This window comes from Urocitellus parryii, chromosome 8 (genome assembly GCF_045843805.1).
Source record: "Urocitellus parryii isolate mUroPar1 chromosome 8, mUroPar1.hap1, whole genome shotgun sequence".
NCBI lineage: Eukaryota > Metazoa > Chordata > Mammalia > Rodentia > Sciuridae > Urocitellus > Urocitellus parryii.
In genome coordinates, this window is record NC_135538.1 from 110,641,165 (window position 1) to 110,649,767 (window position 8,603).

Sequence of the window (8,603 nt, forward strand, 5' to 3'; positions counted from 1 at the left end):
AAAAAAAATCAATGAATATACCACATTAATAGAATAAAGGGGAAACTTCCGTATGATTATCTGAATGATGCATGAAGGCATTTGACAAAATTTCTATCATTTAATGATAGCAATACTCAGGGAACTAGAAGTAGAAGGAAACTTCCTCTGTACAATAAAAGGAGTTTATGAAAAGCCCACAGCTGACATTAAACTGAGTGGTGAAAGCCTGACAGTTTTCTCCTCAAGAACAGGCACTAGGCAAGGAGGCTTGCTCTTGCCACTGCATCCAACATCGTTCTGGCCAGAACAAAGGAAAAATAAACAGCATCCAAATTGTTAAAGTAAAACTTTCTTTGCAGACAACATTCTAGACAGAAAAAAATCCCAAAGAAACTGCAAATAAACTATGAGAGCCCGTAAACAAATTCAGCAGAGTTTCAGGGTACAATTTCAATGCACCAAAGATTGGTTGTTTCTATGCCGGAAATGAATAATCTGAAAAGAAATTAAGAAACAGTTCTAGGGCTGGGGTTGTGGCTCAGTGGTAGAGTGCTTGCCTAGCATGTGTGAGGCCTTGGGTTCGATTCTCAGCACCACATATAGAAACAAAGGTCCATCAATAACTAATAAAAATTAAAAAAGCAGCACATATACTAAAATTGGAATGATACAGAGAAGATTAGCATGGCCCCTGCGCAAGGATGACATGCAAATTCGTGAAGCGTTCCATATTTAATTGTGAACAAACAGGACATTTTAAAAGGAATTGCCCCATAGGAGGAGGGTTTAACAAAGCTAGGTATCAAAGGAATAGAGTACCGGGTATTTGCCCACGATGCCATAGAGGAAGACATTGGGCTAATGAATGCCGTTTTTAAACCACCATAGAGGGTACTCGCTTATCAAAAAACGGACAAGGACCAGGTATTTACCCATGATATCATGGAGAAAGGCATCAGGCTCCATTGCCAAAAAACGGACTGGGGGGCCCAATGCTCCAGGGCCCACAACCACAAATATATGGGGCAGTGGAGGAACCCAGCAACACCATCAGGGTGGTGCCCAGGACACATTGTTCATTAAATTCCCCAGACAAACCCAAGGGAGTGCAGGGTTGGACATCTGCGCCTCTGCCAGAGCAGTAGTAACTCCAGAGATGGGAGTTCAAATCATTCCCACAGGAGTAAAAGGACCTCTTCCCCAAGGAACAGTAGGGTTATTATTGGGACGTAGTTCATCTACATTAAAAGGACTCATGATAAGTCCTGGGGTAATTGATCCCGATTATGTAGGTGAAATAAAAATTATAGCTAGTTCTCCAAAAGGTATATCAGTAATTTCACCTGGAGATAGAATAGCACAGTTGTTAATACCCAGCCTACATAATAAATTCTCTAGTCGTAGTGTAGAAAGAGGTTCCAGGGGATTAGGCTCCACAGGTGTAGATTGGGCTATGCTGTCTTTAAATTTAGATTCTCTCCCAATGTTAAAGCTAAATATTCAAGGACATGAGTTTAATGGGCTACTGGACACAGGTGCTGACCTTAGCATCGTATCTCAACAAGAAAAATCATTGGCCATTACAACAAGCCACTCAAATGCTTCGAGGCCTAGGAGTGGCGACTAATCCCCATAGAAGTGCTATGGTATTAGATTGGAAGGATCCTGAAGGATGTGAAGGAACTATACAGCCATATGTTTTGGATCACCTTCCTATTAATTTATGGGGACGAGATGTCCTAGATCAACTAGGTTTGATGTTAATAACATCAATCCTAATGCGCCCACTACTAGGGCTAGACAAGGTATCAGGAAAGAAAAAAGATTAGGAAAACAAGAACAAGGTATAGCAGCACCAATTCAAATAGATCAAGGAACAGACAGACATGGGTTGGATTTTCAGAAAGGGCCACTGAGACAATTAAAATTACTTGGAAATCAGAAAGACCAGTGTGGGTTCCTCAGTGGCCCCTGACTAAAAAGATACAAGTAGCCCATGATCTGGTTAAACAAAAATTAGCGGAAGGACATTTACAACCTTCCGTATCTCCCCATAATACTCCCATTTTTGTCATCAAAAAAATCTGGTAAATGGAGATTATTGCAAGATTTAAGAGCCATTAATAATGAAATGGTCATTATGGGACCTGCTCAATCAGGGATTCCTAAATTGTCTGCTTTACCAAAACCCTGGCATGTTTTAGCTATAGATATTAAAGATTGTTTTTTTCGATTCCAATTCATCCCGAGGATAGTCCACGTTTTGCATTTACTATCCCTGCACTAAATCACGAAGGTCCTGATCAGAGATATGAATGGAAGGTACTCCCTCAAGGGATGGCTAACAGCCCAACTATGTGTCAAATCTATGTTAACAAAGCAATCCAGCCACTTAGAAATCAAAATCCTGAACTACAAATATTTCACTATATGGATGATGTATTATTAGCACATAAAGATAAAAACACATTGGTGGAATGTTATGCCACACTTACAAACTTATTAAAAAATTATGATCTAGAGATAGGAATAGATAAAGTACAATTAAATTTTCCAATTAATTATTTAGGAGTTCTATTATCCTCAACCATGGTCTGTCCACCTAAAATTCAAATACAAGTAGATCAACTCAAATCACTTAATGACTTTCAAAAGTTATTGGGAGACATAAATTGGATAAGGCCTTATCTAGGCATACCAACAGGAGAGTTGGGACCTTTATTTGATCCATCAGATCCAAATTCACCCCGAATGTTAACTCCTAAAGCTAGAAAGGCATTAAAAATTATTGAAACATAAATTCTATCCAGATGCATATTTTCCATATAAGTTTGCCTTTATTATTTATTTTACTACCAACAAAAAATATTCCTACAGGAGTATTTTGGCAAGAAGGTCCATTATTGTGGATACGTTTATCTTATTCTCCTAACACTATTCTTACTAGTTATCCTGAGGCTGTAGGACAATTAATACTCAAAGGAATAAGAGCAAAGGGAGTGTTTGGAATTTCTCCCAATAAAATTATTACTCCATATACTATGGAGCAAATTGATGAGTTAGCTAATGAGTTAAATATTTGGGCAATAATCATGTGTAAATCTAATGTTTCATTTGATAATCATTTACCATCTAATCCTTTGTTGTCTTTTTTGGTCTAAGCATCCTGTAGTTTTTCCTAAAATGACAAGAAAAACACCTATCATGAATGCTGCAAATATATTCACTGATGGGTCTAATAATGGTACAGCAGCAGTAGTTACCCCTGATCAAACATTTACATTTTTAGTACCCAAACAATCAGCTCAAAAGGTAGAGCTTAATGCAGTATTACAAGCTTTTGTGATGTTTAAAGATTCTGTATTTAATTTATTTTGATAGTCAGTATGTAGTTAATGCTATAGTATCCCTTGAAGATGCTGGTAGAATTTCCCCTTCCCCTACTGTTTTGTCTTTGCTTTCCACTATACAAAGTGTAATCTGGGACAGAAAAGATCCATTCTTTATAAGACATATTAGGGCACATACAGGATTGCCTGGAGCCCTTAGTTTGGGCAATGATTTAGCAGATAAGACTACACATGACATACATATTTTCTGTACACAAGAGGCGGCTACAAATTTTCATAAAAGGTTTCATGTTAATGCTAATACTTTACAAAAGCATTTTAAAATAACTAAGGAACAAGCCAGGCATATAATAAAACAATGTCAAAATTGTGTGACCTTTTTACCACAAGTTAATCTTGGAGTCAATCCTAAAGGACTGATACCTAACCATATTTGGCAGATGGACGTCACACACTTGCCAGAATTTGGAAAATTAAAATATTTACATGTTACAGTTGATACTTCTTCCGGATTTTTGATGGGCTCCCTTCATGCCGGAGAAAAAACTAAAGATGTTATAGCTCATTACTTACAAAATTTTGCCACTGTGGGTGTTCCTAAACAGTTAAAAACGGATAACAGTCCTGGTTATACGTCTAACTCTTTTAAACAATTTTGCTCATCATTTGGCATTACTCATATAACAGGAATCCCATACAATCCACAGGGACAAGGCATAGTTGAAAGAGCTCAAACTATTAAAATATACCTATTAAAGCAAAAAGAGGGAATTGGAAAGGGGTATATATCCCCCAAAGATAAACTTAAAATAACCCTTTTTACTCTAAACTTTCCAAATTTGGATTCATCAGGACTTAGTGCTGCGGAAACACATGTATCAAAAAAATGTACATAAGCCTAAGGTACTTTGGAAAGATATTCTAACAGGACAATGGAAAGGTCTTGACCCAGTGATTGTCTGAAGTCGGGGGTTCTGTTTGTGTGTTTCCACAGGGAGAACAGCAGTCGATTTGGATTCCAAAGAGATTAACTAAAGCAATTTCTACAGAAAAAGAAGATGATTTGACTCAAATCCATAACAGCTGATATCCAGAGCTCCAGCTTGGCTATTCTTACATCTGCAACAGTGATTAACCAGGGTGCTTTTCAATATCTATTATTGCATTTTTCCCACTTCATAAAGTTCTATTTTATTTTTGAGCTCATACAAACCTAGGTTAATGTTTTTCTAGTCAGTTTTATTTTTTGACTGGAGTTTTTAAACATTGCAATGGAGATTTCACCTAGGTAAAGCTACAAGGCCTTTACTATTGTCTTATGTGTTGTACGTTTGTGTGCACTCTTGTGTTTTGTGTTGTATGTCTGTATGTGCATATGTCCATATTTCATATGAGGAACGCTCATGAAAAAATGGATCTGAATTATTTTTTTATTCATGTGATTTAAATGGTTTAATTTAAATTAGGTAAACAGCTGTTAAGGATTGTTTTTAAGGAGGTTAACAGATCTGTTTATTTTTACCTTTCCTTTTCATTATATTTAATAATTCTTTTCAGGATAATGTCTCTTTAGAATCATTGACAGAATTCCCATCTCCATCCCAGTGCAGGTGAAGACTAAGATAAAACCAAACTACAGCTTCTATGATAGCTATCACAGTAAACTGTATAAACTGATGCATCAATGTATATAACTCAACAAGTAATGCTCAATCAAGGACTCGATTTACTTTGGGAGAAAATGGACATATTGATAGACTCCTTCGATTTGAACTGCTTGCAGAACTTGCCTGGACTATATATCACTTGTATGCATTGTGAACTATCGTCTGATGCAGTGAATTGTGGTAGTGCTGGCATATCTTTGCTGATGGTGTCACCAGTGATGCAATTTTTCCAAAGGAGCCATCAACTGGCTTGGTGTCGTGGCATTTCTGTATCCTCCTCCCTTCTGCTAGTGATGGTCTAAAATTTGGGGGCCAACAGAGGTGAGGCAAAGAACCTCACCCCCCCACTGGCACCAAGGCTAAATTTGGGGGCCAACAGAGGTGAGGCAAGAACCTCACCCCCCGAGTGGTGCATAGGCCTATCCACAAGTATGGCTGTATGCTGGACCAGTAGTCAGTGACGGGTATGATCCAATTGCAGTGGTATCAACCTAAGACAGGAGGCTTACGCCTAGAGATCAGTTTTTCCCATGATGGGTAAGAACCATATGTTGAATTGGACAACCTACCAGGCACGGTCCTTAAGCCACATTGCTTGTTTAATTAATCAGAAGGGGGAGATGCTGAGAGCCATTGCCAAGTAGGAATGATGCATCGAAATTTCCTTGCCAGCGTACGCCATGTTGCTTAGAGGAAGGACTCCTGGAAATGGACTTGCCTTGGACATTCGCTGTGACATCGCATGTATGCTTGACTAAGGTGACCTTGCTCAAGGACCAGGGTGGATCTGGGTTTAGGGTGGATCAGTTTTATGGAGTATCTGCTCCTTGGGTTTAGGGCGGTTCCAGGTTTAAGGTGTACCCTGCCAGGAATAGGGCGTATACTGCTGCCTCAGGCACGCCGGATCCTTGAGTTCCCATTGAGTTCTCTTTTGATTCAGAAAGTATTTGGGATTCAAAGCCTGGTGGAGTACGTGAATTTGGGAGAACGTGGATTTCCCCAGAACGTGTTTGTAGAGGGCTGGTGTGAGTTCGGAAATAAAGAATTGCTGTTTGAATCTACAAGGTGTGTGGTGGCTCATGATTTTGTGCCCAGCCAGACTGCGGCAAGTCCTAATATCTAAAAAAACAAAATACCTAGAAATAAATTTAACCCAGGAAGTAGAAGACTTGTAGGCTGAAAATTACAAAACACTGAAAAAGAAACACATAAATAGGGTCTTCTAGGAGGTCTCACACCTATTAGAACAATAACAACAATGACATCCCTTATTCATGGCTTGGAGGACTTCATCTCATTAAGATGCAACACAACTCAAAGCAATAGAACATGATCCCAATCAAAATTAAGCCTTTTTGATTTGTTTAAGTAGAAAAGGAAAAAGGAAAAATTGATTCACAAATTCATATGGAATTTCAATGGGCCCCAGAGAGCGAAATCCATCTTGAAAAAAGGGGAATTAAGTTGAAAGATTCATCTTTCCAATTTCAAAACTTTCTACAAAACCACAATAATCAAAACAGTGTAGTGTTAGTATAGAATAGACAGAAACCAACGGAATAGGGTGGAGAGTATAAAAAAACTCAATACATGGCATATTGATTTCCACAAAGTGCCACGCCCATTAAAGGGAAAATAAGAGTTTCTCCAACAAATGATTCTAGGTACAATAAGCAGATTTTCCCAAGCAAGAGAATGAATCTGGAACCCCACCCCATGCCATATACAGAAATGAACTCAGATGGATCAAGGACCTAAATGGAAGAGCTAAAACCATACAACTCTCGGAAGAGGAGTCAAATCATAGCACTGGATTCGGTCAGATTCTTGGGTCACCACAAGCATAAACATCTAAAGAACAGGTACATTGGGCTTCAAAGCTGAAAGCTTCTCTGAATCAAAGGAAAGTGAAAACCCTGTGAAATGGCAGAAATATTTGCAATTCCTATAGCAGTTAGGGGCTTAGTATCCAGGATATAGAAAGAACTCCTGTAAGTATGATAAAAATATTTTAAAAAGTCCTACAAGTCAACAAAAAAGACAAGAACCTAATTTTTAAAATGGGCACAGGAATTAAATGGGAATTTCTCCAGAGAAGATATAGAAATGGCCAATAAGCACATAAGATATTCAACATTATTAATCAGGGAAATGCAATCAAAACCACAATGAGGTGCCACTTCACACCTACTCAAGTAATAATAATAATAATGGCAAGTTACTGGCAAGGATGTGAATAAATTGAAGCCTTCATGTATTGCAGAATTGTACTGTTGCTTTGGAAAACAGTTCAACAGTTTCTTAAAAAATCATAAAGAATTGCCAGATGACCCAGTAATTCCACTCCTGAATATATACTTCAAAAGAAATAAAAAGGGCCTCAAGCAGATAGGTGTGCGTTCATGTTCACTATAGCATCATTCACAATAGCCCAAGGGAAACACTCCTAGTGTCCAACATGTGAGTTGATAGATGTGGTATATGCACACAATATTATTCAGCTATAAAAATAATAAAGTTCTAATGAACAGGGATGAACCTTGAAAATCTTAAGTGGAAGAAGTCAGACAGAATATTGTGTGATCCGACTTATGTGAAATATCCAAAATGGGCAAATTCACAAAGGACATTGGAGGTTACCAGAAGCTAGGGAGAGGAGGGGAAGGGATTTATTTAATGGGTACAATGTTTATTTTGGATGATATAAAAGTTTTGAATAGTGGTAACAATTGCAAGACATTGTGAATGTAATGAATGCCAGTATTTGTGCACTTAAAATGTTGAAGATGGCACACTTTATCACATACTCTCCAATTCTCTAGAAGGGTGCATTATTGAAAGATCAGTAGAGGGAAGGGAGCCCTGGTGGGGAGAGGGAAGGAGAGGTGCTGGGGTCTGAATTAGAACAAGATCTATTCCATGCTTGTATAATTATGTCAAAATGGATTCTACTGCCACATATAACTAAAAAGAACCAATAAAAATGGAATGCATTATTGAGATTATTGAGCTGGGGACCAGAGTGGGAAGCTGGCGTTCAATCCTGTTAGGGCCACTCTGAAGAACTATGTGAAATATACCTCAGAATTGCCCTTTGAAGGGAGGAAGGCTGGGATAGCTGTCCACCGACTTCTGTCCCCCAGTGAAGGCTGCCTTTGATTAAGTCCCCCATGGTTCCTGGCCTAGGAAACTGAAGCCTAGGAGTGAACTGCACATCACAGCTCCCGAGAAGGTCTTAGAGGCATGAGCTGGTCGAGTGCTTTCTTAACATACACAAGGCCCTGTGTTCCAGCCCCAGTTCTGGGGGAAAAACAAAGAAAACTAAGACAAAAAAAACAACAACAAAACCATTTGGAGGCTTGGAGAGCCAACAGATCACAAGGTCAGACTGGGCCTGGCTGAAGGACAGAGAAGGGCAGCTGGAGGAGAGCTTCCTAGGCCCTGCCCTGGATCCTGAAGACAGGACTCTGGCCAAGCCCGTGTGCAGAAGTCAGCCAGGCGAGGCACCGTCGACTGCTGCTGAAGGGGTCCCTCGTCTGGGGACAGAGATGACAGGAGCCTGCCATGTCGGGTAGATAGGCTGATGGGCTGGGTCATCAGGGAA

The 8,603-nt window shown here is 39.2% G+C and overlaps 1 pseudogene; it reads left to right on the forward strand.

The window, feature by feature from the left end:
- The first annotated feature begins 623 nt into the window (after positions 1 to 623).
- On the forward strand, positions 624 to 718 carry LOC144256761 (U6 spliceosomal RNA; annotated as a pseudogene).
- The last annotated feature ends 7,885 nt before the right edge of the window (positions 719 to 8,603 follow it).